We start from the raw sequence: 17,274 nt of genomic DNA, 5'->3' as shown, positions 1-17,274 counted from the left end.
ACTGGGGCGGCTGCGCTGCAAAGTCCTCCAACACAGCAGTGTAAGCACTGTGACGAAGCTCAAGGTGTATAACGCAGTGGTCCTCAGCTCGCTCCTGTATGGTTGTGAAACATGGACACTGCACCAGAAGCCCATGAAACAGCTGGAGCAATTCCATCAATGCTCTCTCCGGTCATTCATGAGGATCCGATGGCAGGACCGAATCACCAATCAGAAAGTCCTCGACAGAGCCAACTCCACCAGCATCGAAGTCATGGTCCTCAGAACCCAGCTACGATGGTCTGGACACGTCATCTGCATGGACCCACAGCGAATACCAAGACAGGTATTCTATGGTGAACTGTTAGCTGGACTCAGGAAACAAGGCCGACCAAAGAAAAGATTCAAGGATCAGCTAAAGTCCAACTTGAAGTGGGCTGGCATTACACCAAAGCAACTAGAACTCGCTGCCTCTGACAGAAGCAGCTGGTGAACCCACATTAACCATGCCGCCACCACCTTTGAAGATGAGCGACGTTGACGTTGACGTCTTGCCGCTGCGTGTGAACACTGACATCAGGCCACAACCACACCTCCCATAAAAACTGGAGTCCCATGCCCCATGTGCCACAAAATTTGCGCCTCAGCCTTTGGACTCCAAAGCCACATGAGGGTACACCATAGATGAAAATGCACAAAGACAATAGTCATTCTCGATCACCAAGAGACTACCTATATATATATATATATATATACCCATATCTACATAGAGAAACAGCCAAACAAATGAATAGCTAGCTAGCTAAGTAGACATGCATATATATGGTATCATTATGATCATCAATTTGGTAGGCAGCCTAATACCTCTTCTCATTCCTTTGGAGCCTTCCAAATACTCTGGCAGTGTGTGCGTCAGCCTCATCATCTATGTATACATTCCTGGAAAGTATGCTATCAAGATAAGTGAACTTATCCACAGCATTCAGAACTCATCCGTTTGTTGTAGCCAATGGTTCCCCATGTGGATGAATATGGTTGTGGCTGGTGGAGAACCTCTGTTTTCTTGTGGCAGAGAATTGTTCCATATTCTGTTGCATCTCAGCCACAGAGGTAGTGAATAGGAATAGGTTGTAATTAGCTAGTTAGAGAAGCTATCTAATCTAACTAACTTCAATCTAAAGAGGAATCTCTTCTATAAGATCCCTGACAAGTTGTCATTCAAATTTTTGAGTACTTCTATTGATGACCCACTACTCCTAATAGCTGCTCATTGTACTTTGGACAGCTCTAATTGTTAGAAAATTTCTATTCAATTAAAAAAATAAATCTTCCTTGCTGAAACCTCCACCCTTTGCTTCCAATTATGTATTCTGGAGCCAAATAAAAGAAATAGAATCTATTTTCCCCTCTCCCACAAAGAAAAAACTTAATTTGTGACTTAAATCAGAATCATTTCCCAATATATCTTCCACTGATTCAATCTTTGTAACAAAGAAAAATGTAAATAAAAACCCAAATGACAGAACAACGGTGTCTGAAAGCATATGTGTTATTCCATTCCCATGGTATGCCATCTCTCTACAGAGATAAGGGAGGTATATTTCTTTTTCCCTTTTTTTCAGACAAAGATTAGTCATGGCAATTAATCTGAGTCTCAAAGGATTTTAGTATTATTTTCATTTGCACCATTTTAATCACTGTCTGTATTAGTCTCTTGGTTCTAGTCCATTTGCTCTGCAATCACTCATGTGAGTCTTCCCATGTTTCTCTGGATTTCTCATATTTTTTACTTCTTATATTAACAGGTTTTTTTTTCTACCACAAAAAGAGAACATAGATTTCTTGATATCTATTGATATTTCATTTAGGGAACCTTTCTTTTTGCCATTGACTTCTTTGGGGGGTTTATCCATAATAGTGGAATAGCTGGATCCAAGGGTGTGATTAGTTTATTAACTTTTCATAGATAATTCAAAGTGGTTTTCAAGAATGTTTGGACTAATTCATAGTTCCAAACATTTTGTATGTTTGGATGTTTGTATGTTTCTTTGTGACATTTTCACAATTGATTGTTGTCATTTTACACCTACTTTCTTTTCTACATTTTCTTCATATTCTTGAGGATGGCTACCACATCCTCTATAATCCTTCTGTTTCCTGGCTTACATCCATAGATCCTTCACCATATCCTTGAATAACATTTTTTCAGTATACTAACTGTGCTGGACAACCTCACTTATGTGCTCCAGTGTACCACCTTTTCCCCTAAAAAGTGAAATGAAGAACTGCATATCACTAGAAACATAAAATTCCTTCCAATAAATATTAGATTTCTGTCAATGCTGCCTAAGATTTAAATGACTTTTTTGGGGGGTTCCATCTTAAGACTGAATCATTTTGAGCATGTAGCTTCCTAAAATCTGTAACAAATGAAATCTCTGGAGGCTGTATTTTTCATTTTAAAATTCTAATTTATTAAAAGACCACTCAAGATTTCTAATTAGCTAGTGGACTCCCTCCACAGTCCAAATAGACACCACAGAACTCAAGAGGGGGGAGAAGGCTGCACACAAGAGAGAGAGGCACAAGCTGAGCAAAGCAGCATCTAGGCTGGTTGAGAAAAGAGTAAGAGAAGGGTCAGAAGACAGGGGCAAAAGTACGTGACTTCTCCTGGAGCATATTTTATATACTCTTTGTGACATCATTATCCAGTCCCTCCCTAGGACATCTCTGATTGGTAAACAGTCCCTGGGAAAGTGGGCTCAGAGATTTCGAAGCCCTTGATACTTTATCATAGAAAGAGGAGGGTCTCAGAGGAAGGATGTCAGCACACCCTTTCTTTCTGGACCTGTGGCTGCACCACCTAGCTTTCCAACTGGTGGTTAGAGCTGACTGACTTTATTATCTAAGAGAGTTCTTGTTTACAGATAAATAAGGAGCAGGTTTCCACCCTGCCTGTAATAAAAGCAGCCCAGTGAGATGTCATTTGCCTAGGTATCCTTTTCATACCCTTGGGGAGAGACTGTAGCTTTAAAATTAAAAAAAAAATTTTCAGGGTTGAGGGGGGCTAAATAGAAAATTTCACCAAATGATCACAGTTTAATATTAATTTCTCATAAATCCATAGCTCCTTTTCTCACAAACTATTAGTCATGTCTCCTTCCTATACTTATAACATTGATTGTTTGAACTTGTAGGGAGGTAAATTTTATTTGGTTAAAGGAAAAGCTCCCCAATAATTTATTAACTATAACCAAATTAGAATAGAAGGTAGTAGGGTTCTCTTTTCTTTATGTGTGTAGAGAGTGATGGGGCACAGGGCTAGTGGTATGCCCTCTGCTCATTTAAATATTATCCAGGGGATATGATTGGGTTCCATCTAACTTTTGATTATTTTATCACTTTTGGGAAAGAGAGACCCCAAGCTTTATATCCGAGACTTGACACCTTTTACAAGTAATACCAGTTCCACAATGAATGCACATAATAAATAGCAAAGAAACCCATTTGTCCAAATCATGGCAAAACAGAAATCAGAGAAGATATAAATGGGAGAACATATACCAGATGATACAGAGCAAAGGAGATCTCCCTTTGGAAGTAAGATAACTCATTTAATTAAGAGTTTCCTTGACCTTATCTAAAAGGAAACTCCTTGAAGTCTTTAGAGTAGCAAGCTGGCAAAAGGAACAGGATGGAAACTGCCAACTCCTCTCATACCTTACCAGAATTTTTTCTTTCAGTAATTTAAAGTGGAGTTGGTCTCTTCCATCTTTTTTCTTGAAGCTGGAAGCCACCTTTACGCTCAAAGAAAACTTGAAACTCTTGACTCTCATCAGTTCTACTTCATATAAGGCAAGGTTTCTACCTCCACTAATGAGACAGTTTCATAGCAATGGGCTTTAGGAACAGAGATTACATTCTGAAATCTTCAGGTAGAGACTAGATAATTGCTTTTCAGTAATATTAAAGAGATGTAGTATAAATTGGATTAATGACTTATGCCAACTCTGAGATTTCATGATTTTGTCATTTTGTAAATAAGAGAGGTATGTATACAAAGGAATCCCATGAGTCTTAGAGTTAGCACATGTGGTTTAGAATTCCATTCATCAATTATGTGAATGTGGGGAAGTAATTTAAAATTCTGGATCTCTTTTTCTTCTTGTGATAAATAGGGATTTAATTAAACATACATTTGTTAAATACCTACTATGATCAAGGCATTGAACTGGGTAATAGGGATAAGAAAAACTAAGACAAAGCAATCTCTCTACCTTTAAGCATTTTAAACGCTGTTAGGATAATGATCCTTAAACTAAATTCATAGAATCACAAAATCTATAAGAGGCCTCAGAGATAATGTCATCCAACTTGTGGAAGGATCTCTTATTTAGTTCTAACATTCCACATGAGATGTCATCTAGCCTTCTCTTGAAGATTTGAAACTATGGAGAAGTTACTATCTCCAAATGTAACCCATTTTATTATTTAATCTATACTTGCCTTTGTGTAGTTGGAAATTCTTGAACCCCTAAAAACTATATTACCTGAAATTCCTTTCTGTATTACCTAGAATCCTTTTCCCTTTTCCTGAGTCCTCACCTTTACATGATTGTATTTGTTTGTTGTGACTCCTCCCACACATTCAGGTAGTTCTTTTACTTTAGTTATTATTATTATTTTTTAAAATATATTTTATTTGATCATTTCCAAGCATTATTCGTTAAAGACATAGATCATTTTCTTTTCCTCCCCCCCACCCCCCAACCCCCCATAGCCGACGCGTAAGTCCACTGGGCATTAGATGTTTTCTTGATTTGAACCCATTGCTTTGTTGATAGTATTTGCATTAGAGTATTCATTTAGAGTCTCTCCTCTGTCATGTCCCCTCAACCTCTGTATTCAGGCAGTTGCTTTTCCTCGGTGTTTCCACTCCCATAGTTTATCCTTTGCTTATGAATGGTGTTTTTTTCTCCTGGATCCCTGCAAGTTGTTCAGGGACATGACACCGCCACTAATGGAGAAGTCCATTACGTTCAATTATACCACAGTGTATTAGTCTCTGTGTACAATGTTCTCCTGGTTCTGCTCCTCTCGCTCTACATCACTTCCTGGAGGTTGTTCCAGGCTCCATGGAACTCCTCCACTTTATTATTCCTTTTAGCACAATAGTATTCCATCACCAACATATACCACAGTTTGTTCAGCCATTCCCCAATTGATGGGCATCCCCTCGTTTTCCAGTTTTTGGCCACCACAAAGAGCGCAGCTATGAATATTTTTGTACAAGTCTTTTTGTCCATTATCTCTTTGGGGTACAGACCCAGCAGTGCTATGGCTGGGTCAAAGGGTAGATATTCTTTTGTCGCCCTTTGGGCATAGTTCCAAATTGCCCTCCAGAATGGTTGGATCAGTTCACAACTCCACCAGCAATGAATTAATGTCCCTACTTTGCCACATCCCTTCCAGCATTCATTACTTTCCTTTGCTGTTATGTTAGCCAATCTGCTAGGTGTGAGGTGATACCTCAGAGTTGTTTTGATTTGCATCTCTCTGATTATAAGAGATTTAGAACACTTCTTCATGTGCTTGTTAATAGTTTTGATTTCTTTATCTGAGAACTGCCTATCCATGTCCCTTGCCCATTTATCAATTGGAGAATGGCTTGATTTTTTGTACAATTGATTTAGCTCTTTATAAATACGAGTAATTAAACCTTTGTCAGAGGTTTCTATGAAGATTTTTTCCCAATTTGTTGTTTCCCTTCTGATTTTAGTTACATTGGTTTTGTTTGTACAAAAGCTTTTTAGTTTGATGTAGTCAAAATTATTTATTTTACATTTTGTGATTCTTTCTATATCTTGCTTGGTTTTAAAGCCTTTCCCCTCCCAAAGGTCTGACATGTATACTATTCTGTGTTTACCCAATTTACTTATGGTTTCCTTCTTTATGTTTGAATTTATCTTGGTGTAGGGTGTGAGGTGTTGATCTATTCCTAGTCTCTCCCACACTGTCTTCCAATTTTCCCAACAGTTTTTATTGAATAGTGGATTTTTGTCCCAAAAGCTGGGATCTTTGGGTTTATCGTATACTGTCTTGCTGAGGTCGCTTTCCCCCAGTCTATTCCATTGATCTTCCTTTCTGTTTCTTAGCCAGTACCAAATTGTTTTGATGACTGCTGCTTTGTAATATAGTTTTAGGTCAGGGACTGCAAGGCTCCCATCATATGTGTTTTTTTTTTCATTATTTCCCTGGATATCCTTGATCTTTTGTTATTCCAAATGAACTTTGTTATGGTTTTTTCTAAATCAGTGAAGAAGTATTTTGGTAGTTCAATGGGTATGGCACTAAATAGATAAATAAGTTTGGGTAGGATGGTCATTTTTATTATATTGGCTCGTCCTATCCATGAGCAGTTAATGTTTTTCCATTTGCTCAAGTCTAGTTTTAGTTGTGTGGCGAGTGTTTTGTAGTTGTGTTCATATAGTTCCTGTGTTTGTCTTGGGAGGTAGATTCCTAGGTATTTTATTTTGTCTAAGGTGATTTTGAATGGGATTTCTCTTTCTAGTTCTTGCTGCTGAGCTGTGTTGGAGATATATAGAAAAGCTGATGATTTATGTGGGTTTATTTTGTATCCTGCAACTTTGCTAAAGTTGTTGATTATTTCAATTAGCTTTTTGGTTGAATCTCTAGGATTCTTTAAGTAGACCATCATGTCATCCGCAAAGAGTGATAACTTGGCTTCCTCCTTGCCTATTTTGATGCCTTCAATTCCTTTATCTTCTCTAATTGCTACTGCTAGTGTTTCTAGTACAATGTCAAATAGTAGAGGTGATAATGGGCATCCTTGTTTCACTCCTGATCTTATTGGGAATGCATCTAGTTTATCCCCATTGCAGATGATATTAGCTATTGGTTTTAGATATATACTGTTTATTATTTTTAGGAATGACCCTTCTATTCCTATGCTTTCTAGTGTTTTTAATAGGAATGGGTGTTGTATTTTATCAAAGGCTTTTTCTGCATCTATTGAGATAATCATGTGGTTCTTGCTAGTTTGCTTGTTGATGTGGTCAATTATGTGGATGGTTTTCCTAATGTTGAACCAGCCCTGCATCCCTGGTATGAATCCTACTTGATCATGGTGAATGATCCTTCTGATCACATCGAAAGTGACAGAACTATTGGTTTAATAAATAAGACAAGAAGCTGGTACTTTGAAAAAACAAACAAAATAGACAAAGTACTGGTCAATCTAATTAAAAAAAAGAAGGAAGAAAAGCAAATTAATAGCATTAAAGATGAAAAGGGGGACAGCACCTCCGATGAAGAGGAAATTAAGGCAATCATTAGAAATTACTTTGCCCAATTATATGGCAATAAATACACCAATTTAGGAGAAATGGATGAATAAATACAAAAACACAAACTGCCTAGACTAACAGAAGAGGAAATAGAATTCTTAAATAATCCCATATCAGAAAATGAAATCCAACAAGCCATCAAAGAATTTCCTAAGAAAAAATCCCTAGGGCCTGATGGATTCACCAGTGAATTCTATCAAACATTCAGAGAACAGTTAATCCCAATACTATACAAACTATTTGACATAATAAGCAAAGAGGGAGTTCTACCAAACTCCTTTTACGACACAAACATGGTACTGATTCCAAAACCAGGCAGGTCAAAAACAGAGAAAGAAAACTATAGGCCAATCTCCCTAATGAATATAGATGCAAAAATCTTAAATAGGATACTAGCAAAAAGACTACTTTAGTTATTATTAATAAAACTTTATACAATATAATACTTAGTTATTGAATATCAATTAAAAACCCATACCTTATAGAGTTGTGAAGATCAAATGGAACAGATAAAGGGAGGGGTAGTCTGGAGCCAGCTCTGGAAAATCAATTGTTAAATTTTCAGCATGGAAATTTATAAGTTTGAAATCAGCAAATGATCTAAATCATGGCCCAATTTGCTGTTTCCTTGTCTAGTCTTAAGAAAATGATAGGAAAAATGTTAATAATGAAGATTAAAATTTTAAAAAATGTCCTGGGTACAATCCTTTTTTGAGTCATTTTTAAACATTTACTAGCACACTAGTGTATAGAGAACATGTGAAAAGTGCTTTGTAAATGGTAAAGTACCATCTGAATATGAGCTATCATTCATGAAATAAAATGACAAATAAGGTCATTTAGAGAAAGATCTGTATCCACTCCATCAGTGTTGAGAGAAAATAGCAGTTATACTGAAATAATAGAATGAACATGGTCATGACTGGCCCAGGTTTTAACTGCTATACATCAAATTTGGTGTGTAAATTTGAGATCCTTTTAGGCAATGCCAACAATCGTGATCACACGGTAGATGATTTGGTATAGGAAATGCCCTCTTGTCCTCACTTATTGCCCCCTGAGACACACACTTCTGCCTCTCTGACAGTCCTATTGTAGACTACTTATTCACTCAGAGAAGCAGAGGTGAATGGAAGCTGACAGCATGCTTTAGCCTAAATTGCAAAGACATTGTCTGGCTATTCAAGGCAAAATCTGAGTTTACATAACTGCCCAGCATTACTTCTGGTTATGTAAAATGGGAATGAATATCTCAATCCTGGATCAAAAGCTTCCTCCACATGAATGGTTCAGTTAGAAGGAAAAAACACAACAAGGCTGAACTGTGCCAATGAAAGCATGCCTCAGTTCACATTCTGCTTTGTGAAAGAGCAGAAAGACACATGGGGAGTGTGCATGAGGCACATTGGGACATCAGATCAGTGGAAAAAAATAAGCATGGAAAATGTGGGGGAGAGCAAAAAATGAGTCAAAGGACAGATACTCAATCATGAAGATCTGGCATGCTTTCAAGGTAAGCTTTACAAAAGGGGAAATGAGATTCTGGACCAAATGGCTTAAAAATTAGGAAGCTACAAATTCAGTTTTGGTCTGTTCAGTTCATTTCAGTGAAACTTAAAGAGTATTTAATAAGAGTCTAATCTGTGCCTATGCCTGGGCTAGATGCTTTTGAGAAGTCAAAAAAAAGGCTACGATCCAATGTCTGATCTCAAGGACATTTTCGTTTTCTTTCTTTTTTTATTTTTTAAGATGAGACTTGAATATATAAGAAACAGAGAGTAATCCAAAGCAATACTTTATAAAGAATAAAATTAAATAGGACCCGTGTCTGAACTGCACGATATAGGCAAGGAGTGCTGAGCTGTCTGGATAGGGAGAGATCAGTGTCAGTTAGAGTTTGGGAGAAATGCTTGTGGAAAGAAAAAGGAACAAGTGGACTTTTAAGGTAGTGTAGGCTATGGACAGGCAGAAAGATGGAAGGCATGGTGGTGTAAATGAGCATGGGATGTGCTCAGGACAGGGAGGAGAGACTGGCCTGGCAGGAGTGGTGGACTGGTGTTAAGTGAGAGAAGGGTGGTGTGTCCAAAGCGGCAGATTTGGAGTCAGAGGATATAGGTTCAATTCAGGGCCTTGCTACTCACTAATGATGTGACCTACATCTCTCCTCGCTAGACCTAGTTAGGCTTTTTGCTTTTCATTGGTTCTGCCTTAGGTTCTAACCAAAGTTGACTATTTTTTCTTCTCTACTGTCGTTCTGAACTCTCTTGTTCAATCATTTTTATCTGGTTCCCCTATATTTGAAAGAGACCATTCTTAATGTCTGTTGAAGTCTTTTCCTTCCTTCAAGGCCCAATTCAGGGGTCTTTAATTAATTAAGATTTTCTGAGTCTTCCAAATGAAAGTAATCTCTCCCTCCTTGAATTTCACCAGTTCTGTTTTTGTCCTTATTGTCCATACTACTCACTGGGGGCATTCATAGCAACTGCATTTCTTTACCCCATAAATTACTTAAAGAAATGAACTACCATTTCTTATTTTTGATGTCTCAGTTCATAGGAGAGTACCTTAAATATACTAGGTCTTTAATAAATGTTCGTTGAACCTTTTTTTTTCAATTTCCTTTTACGTCATGTAGAACTAATCTCTAGAATATACATATATTTATGTATACACACATATATTCATTATATATATTATTTATATATAATATATATTTGTATGTACATAAATACACACATACCTGTATATTTCCTTATGGGGAAATAGAACTTCCTAAGCATTTTCATAGATTTTTCATTTGTCTTCCACCCGGGTGAAAGGGAGAATGAACATGCTTTCCAAGGAAATCAGCATTTAGGAAGTACAAAAATCCTATAGCAAGCCTTGAGAGAATCATAGCATAGAAAAACTAGAAAGCATATTAGAAACTATGCAGCTGAATTCCCTTTCTTTTTTCAAGTGTGTAAATTGAGGCCAAGAGAAAGTATGTGACCCTGGCAACATTGTGTAGTTAATAGTGGCAGTATCTAGTGAACTCAGGTCTCTTTACCCCAGACATATACAATGAGTGGCTCCTTACAATTCTTTTTATTCCCTTCTTGTCCTCTTGACTCTAACCTGGGCCAACCCCTTGCTTTCCCTGCTAGGAGTCACAATGGGGGAACAGTTTTGTCCTTGCATAGGTTGAGAAGAGACTTCCTATAAACCCATTCACAAGCCTCCATGAGGTATTTAGGCTCATTAACCACAATTTGGAAGTGTTACGACCAAACCTGAGCATTCTGTTATCTCCTCAGATTCCCTCTCAGTGAGAATAAAGGGCATGTGGAAGAAGGGGTTAAAAGATGCTTGTGGAGAGGAAGTAGAGAATTGTCAAATAACTGATGAATTTGATTCATGTGGTCAAACAAATCAGCTTACTTGAACTCTTAGAGGATTTTGGTTTTAGGCTATCTACATGGTCCAAATTTACCATATGACATCTCTGAATTAAGCTAATCACATTTTAGTGAAGTAGTGAGTATACCATGTTTTAGGAGAAGTCTATAAACCACCAACTTGGGAAGGAAATTTAGGATGTGGGTAGAAGAGATTTCTCTTCCTTTTCACTAGACAAACACAACCTAATCTGGAGGTAAGAATTAAACTACCCAATGTTAGTTGAGAATTTCAAGTGACAGCTCTCTGAGAGGAGCCAAAGTTGGTCTTGTGGGAGTAATTAATAGTGAATCTGGCATAATTATTTTGGTAGGAAAGTCACTTGCAAGTTTCTAAAATGGTTCACAAGAATCAAAATTTCTAAATGTGCTTTTCTTTATAGTGAGAATTGGGAAGCTGGAAGAATAAATTCCATCCATGAAATTCCAGTCACTTGAAAATGAACATCATAGGGGACTTGCTAGCAAATTGGAAAAAGAGAAAGGCACATCAACATAGAAATTAAGAGGCTACAAAGTCATCAGGCGCGATGCCTGTAATGCAGCATAATGATAATAGGGCTAATATGGAAGAGAGGGCAATAGGCTTTGTGAATCCAAATGCAGTATACATATCAGTAGTTTAAATAAACAAGCTATATTACTGTATTGCTACATTTCCTTTGCTAAAGCTGCTAAGCTTAAACCCAGCCAGTTTTCCAAAAAGATAGAAAGTAAGTCCATTGTTTCAAAAGCCTTTCCAACAGAGTATAATTATGATTACTATCACTTTAAGAGCCAAATGGAATATTTTGGAGTTGGCAGTTGGGGTCAGCACTTTTTGAGAAAATTAGGTGGAGTTAATGGACTTGGTTTAAGAAGAAAACTCTAGAAAATAGAGAAAAACCTTTGGAGAACTGTCTTAAGTCTCCTTTTATGAAGAGACATTATAAAGAAATTTTCTGAAGAGCAAATCTGGAGAATGATCATTGAGAGCTAAGAATTGAAGAGAATATTTTCCTTTCATTGCTAGAGACAAACCAGAAAGAAGATGGAGGGATCTTTTATCAGTAGGAAACCTTTACCTTGTAAAGAGAATTATTGAGATGGGATTTTATTTGGTGTTTTGGGCAAATTGAATAGAGCCAGACTGTGTTTTCAGAAGTGAAAAGAGGCCATCTACAATTACAGAATGGTTTGAAATGATTTTTGGTTATCATCTTTATCAGAACTAAAATACTGTAAGCATTCATCTATGTTTTTTATTGCATTCAGAGTTAATCCATTATATATAGGGTATCCCAAAGTCTTTGTGCAGTTTTAAATGATTAAAACTTATAACTACACTGTCCCAAGTGCAGTCTTCCAAAAGTCTTTGTGTATTCATTTAAAAATTTTATAGATTAAAATAGCACTGAGGCTTTTGGGATATTCTGTATTTATTCACTTTAGAATTTAATCTGAGGAGATTAGTTATCGATCTATTATGTGTGTGTGTATATATGTAGATATAGATATAGACATAGATATAGATATAGATATAGGCAATTATGAGCAAAGAGGTTTCTATAGTGTATAAAATGAATACTTGATGACCTTGGAGGGGTTGAGGGCTCACCACTTAGTTGATCAATTGAGAAAGTTGAAATTTAGTAATTAATGAGAAATTATCTGAATGTGTCCCTAATTACCCTAGAACTCAAGAAAAATGAGATTAATTATGGGAATGAAAAAAGAAGTAGACTGAAGGACCTACAAATGAGAATGTAGACCCTATGTACTTTGTCACCTAACCCGTGTTGGCAAACCTATGGTACTTGTACCCATGGGGGCTGCTCCCCTCCCCCTCTCCACTATACCAAAGGACATTTTTCATATCACCCTCCCCTCTGCCCAGCAGCCCATTGGGAGTGTTTCCTCCATCCATGTCTGGGATAAGGTGGGGGGCTCACATGCAGCGTGAGGGTTGCAGTTTGGGCACTTGGTATCTAAAAGGTTCACCATCACTGCCCTAAGTGATCATTACTATTGTATTTTTTTTATCATACTTAGTTACTTGTATTGTAGAACCTCAACAATTATATGCAAAAGCTATTACCAGTGATTTGTAAATGTTGAAAGGATTGATTAGGGGGAATTCATTTGCTGAACACACTTTTCCCTATACAAAGTATGTACAATCCCATGAGCATCTTCTTAGGAATATGAAGACAACACATAAATGAATTCTAGAAAATAGGACTGTCTCCAAGATGATTGACTACCTGAAATTCTTGAGGGATGGTCTGCTTAAAACCACTTTTAGCTTAGCATAGGATATATAAATGTCAGCTATTATTATCTCAGGAAACCTCTTTCTGTAGCTTGAACCCTCTGCCAGCAGCAGAAATAATACAGTGATTACAGCTCCCAAATCCACTTCTTGTCCCTTTGGATCTGAAGTGTTCATGCAATAAGCACTTTTAGTAATGCCAAGAGACATTCAATGTGATACACTAGTTTAAGAAGGTCTTAAAAAGTTACTGACTTGCGAAAAAATCTCTACAGAGAAACTTTTCTAATAGTAAGATTTGAACTAGAACTAAACTTACCTAGGTTATGCTGTCAGGAAGAGAGAATGAAAGAGGGAGAGAGAAAAAATAAGAGTGAGAGAGAAAGAGTTGAGAGGGAAAGAAAGAAGATGTATATATAGGAGAGGGAGAAAGAAAGAATATCAGAGAGAGGAGAAAGAGGGAATGAGAGAAATGAGAGGGGAAGAGAGACATGGGGGAGGGAGGGTGGGACACAGAGAGAGAGAAAGAGAGACAGAGAGAGAAAGAGAGAGGACAGAGACAGAGAGAGGAGACAGAGAAATAGAGACAGAGAGAGGGAGGAAGGAAAGGAGAAAGAGAAACTGGAATAAAATTTTTTGCTTCTGTTGACTCTCCCAAATCAGAATTTGTTGTTGTGACAAGGTTGCATTCAAATTGCAATGCATGAAATCAAATAAATGTTGGTTGATATTATCATTTGTTGGCTTTGTGTTAGAATGGATTCCTATTTGATAGAGGCTGCCTAAGCAATCTCTAACGCCCTTTTCAGTTATGAGATCTGATGATTCTGTGTGATAATAAACTGAGATTATCTATTAAAAAAAAAAACACTTATTTTCTAGTCAGTCAAATTATCTTTGGGTAGCCTCTCTCCACTGAAAATCCAATTGGTGTTGTCTTTGTCCTCTTAACAAGGGACCATTGAGCTTGTCCAAAAGGGAAGAGGTATACTTAGCAAACTGATCAACCCCCTTCTGTTAGCAACAAGACAAAACCACTGAGAGTAAAATGGTAGGATTAGACAATAGAAACAATTCTTTCCTTATGACTTATAACACTGGCTTCCTTACTGCCTTCACATAAGACACTCTTTCTGACTCCAGGCATTTCACTGGCTGTCTCCCACACTAAGAATTCTCTCTGTCTCTGTCTCTCTGTCTCATCATATCTGTTTCCTGATTTCTCTGCCTTTCCTCAGGTCTCAGCTAAAATTCTACCTTTTGCAAGAAGACTTTCCCAGTCCCTCTAAATGCTAATGACTTCCCTTTTTTGTTTATCTCCACTTTATCCTAGTTTATATTTTGTGCGAACTAGTTGTTTGCATGTCATGGCCATCATTAGATTATGGGTCCCCTGAGAACTGGGATTATTGTTTTTTATTTTTGTCTTTTTATATATCCCCAATGCTTAGAATTGCCTGGCCTATTTTAAGTTTAACAAATGCTTATTGATTTATTAATTCAGTCTTGGATTCTGGATGGAGGACTAAACTCCTCCCAAAGCTTTCCTTTAAAGAGGGTGGAAATGGCCTCCTAGCTCACTTCACTTTTCATCTGCATCTCAGGCTGCTTTCAACTCCAAGAAACAAGATGTATGGCACCCACTGCTGTTACTTCCACCCTCTTTTGAACTTTCTTTTGGGCACTGTCTTCCCCATTAAACTGTAAGCTCTTTTAGGGTGGTATCTGTCTTTCTTTTTCTTAACACTCAGTATAGTGTCTAACACATAGTAGGGGCTTAATAAATGTTTTTTGAATTTTGAATTAATTCCTTTTGTTGGTAGTAAGTTTAATAGACTTGGGGGGGAAATGAAGGGGATGGAATTCTTTTGGTAGTGAAATCTCTTACAGTTTTACAAAGTGTTGGATTTTGTGTGTGTTTGTGTGTTTGTACTTTAGAATCTTTTGAAGATGTGGATTATGTCAATATGAGATGGTAAAAATGAAGAAGTAGAGGTGCTTTTTACACATAGGTAATTGAAGTCTCTCTGCAAGTCTCTTTAAGTGATGCATTTCTCTAGTTAGAAGTATTCACTAATCATATTTGGCTTAATCTTTCAGTACTACTATAGTGACTTGTCTTTGGTAATATTAGGAAGTTTTTCTTTGAAATAACAAAGGAAGGAAAAGATTTTGGATCAGAGAAAAAAAATCTCAACCTCATTCATTAAAAAACAAACAAGCAAAAACCCATTCCCTTCTGTCTTAGTGGTAAGGGACAGGCAATTGGGATTAAGTAACTTGCCCGGGATCACACAGCGAGGCAGGGTCCAAAGCCAGTTTTGAATCTAGGACCTCCCAACTCCACATCTGACACTATCTACTATGCTACCTAGCTGCCTCAACCTCATTCATTTTTCAAGAAAGTATGATACTAGGGAATCAGAAATGGGGCTCATGGAAATCTCTAGGTAATGCCATCAGGTTCAACCTGGTCTCTAACAAGTCTTTACCTTATCAGGTAAACCACCAAGTCATAAATCCACATGGTGTTTGCTGCCCAACAACTCCAGGAGAAATGTCAGGAGCAAAGAAGTCTGTAGACAGTGTTTGATATGGATAGTCATGAAGGCCTGTGGAAGATTATGGTGGAATTTGGATTGCCTGGAGAAGTTCACCAGCATTGTATGCCAGTTTTATGATGGCTTTTTCATGGGCTCTGGATGAAGGATGATGTTGTTAGTCAGGCTTTCCCAGCCACAATAGAGAAAAGTGGAGTCCTGTGCTTGCGCCTATACTCTTCAGCATGATGCTTTCCTAGATGTTGTCAGATGCCTTTAATGAGGACAAAAACAGCATCAAGATCAGCTTCACACTGATGCTAAACCATTTAACTTGAAAAGGCTACAAGCCAAGATCAAAGTGGAGGGGGAATTGGTGTGTGACTTTTTATTCACAGATGATTGTGTACTCAATGCAGCCTCCAAGGCTGAGACACAACAAAGAATGGATTGATTCTCTGCTGCTTTTGCTAATTTTGGCCGGACAATAACACCAAAAAAACAGAGCCAGCCAGCATTGTACCATCCACATGCAGGACTGTTGATTGCAGAAAATAGAGAAATTGAAAATGTTGTGGATAAGTTCACTTGCTATGGCAGTGCATACTCTAGGCCTGTCCACATAGATGGTTAAGTTGATATCTCTCTATCTCTATCTCTATCTCTATCTCTATCTCTATCTCTATCTATCTCTATCTCTATCTGTCTGTCCGTCCGTCCATCCATCCATCCATCCATCCATCCATCCATCCATCCATCCATCCATCTATCCATCTATCTATCCATCTATCTATCCATCTATCCATCTATCTATCTATCTATCTATCTATCTATCTATCTATCTATCTATCTATCTATCTATCTATCTACTAGTGCTAGCTCAGCGTTTGGGAGGCTCTGAAGGAAAGTGTGGGACAGAAGAGGTATCAGGCTGCATGCCAAACTGGAGGTTTACAGAGCCTGATTACCCTGTTGTGTAGTCTACTCTGTCTACCCTATTGTATGCCTATGAAACCTGCACAGTCTTCCAGTGCCATGCCAGAAAACCAAACCACTTTCACTTGAATTGTCTCAGTAAAATGATGAAGATTACCTCGCAAGATAAGGTACTGGACACTGAGGTCCTCTCTAGAGCTGAATTGCTTTGTATTAATACTTTATTGCAAAGAATGCAACTTCAACAAGCTGGTCACATAACCTAAAGGTTGAATACATGCTTATTCCCCCAATTTTTACAGAGAATTTGCAAAAGATATATATTCACATGGGAGTCAGAAAAAAATGCAATAATGACATTCTCCAAGTTTCTCTGAAGAACTTCAGCATTGACTCTGAGATATGGAAAACACTGGCCCAAGACGACCCAGCATGGCATGCCCAAATCAAATATGGTGCTGTGCTCCATGAGTGAAGCAGAATGATAGAACATGAGCTACATAAATCCAGAACCACTTCTTCCCTAAGTGTTCTAATGGAACAGTTGTTCTCCCATCTGTGGCCATGCTTTTTGAATATGTATTGGACCGATTAGCTACAGCCAAACACAGTCCCACTCCAACATTGTGATTATTGAAAATGAAAGACTAGGGGCAGGTAGATGACTCAGTGGATAGAGTGCCTGGAGACAGGAGGTCCTGGGTTTAAATATTGTCTCAGACACTTACTTGCTATGAAACAAGTCACTTAAGTCTAGCTGTCTG

Source organism: Monodelphis domestica, chromosome 3 (assembly GCF_027887165.1).
Source record: "Monodelphis domestica isolate mMonDom1 chromosome 3, mMonDom1.pri, whole genome shotgun sequence".
Lineage (NCBI taxonomy): Eukaryota > Metazoa > Chordata > Mammalia > Didelphimorphia > Didelphidae > Monodelphis > Monodelphis domestica.
Note: the sequence above shows the minus strand (reverse complement) of the source record.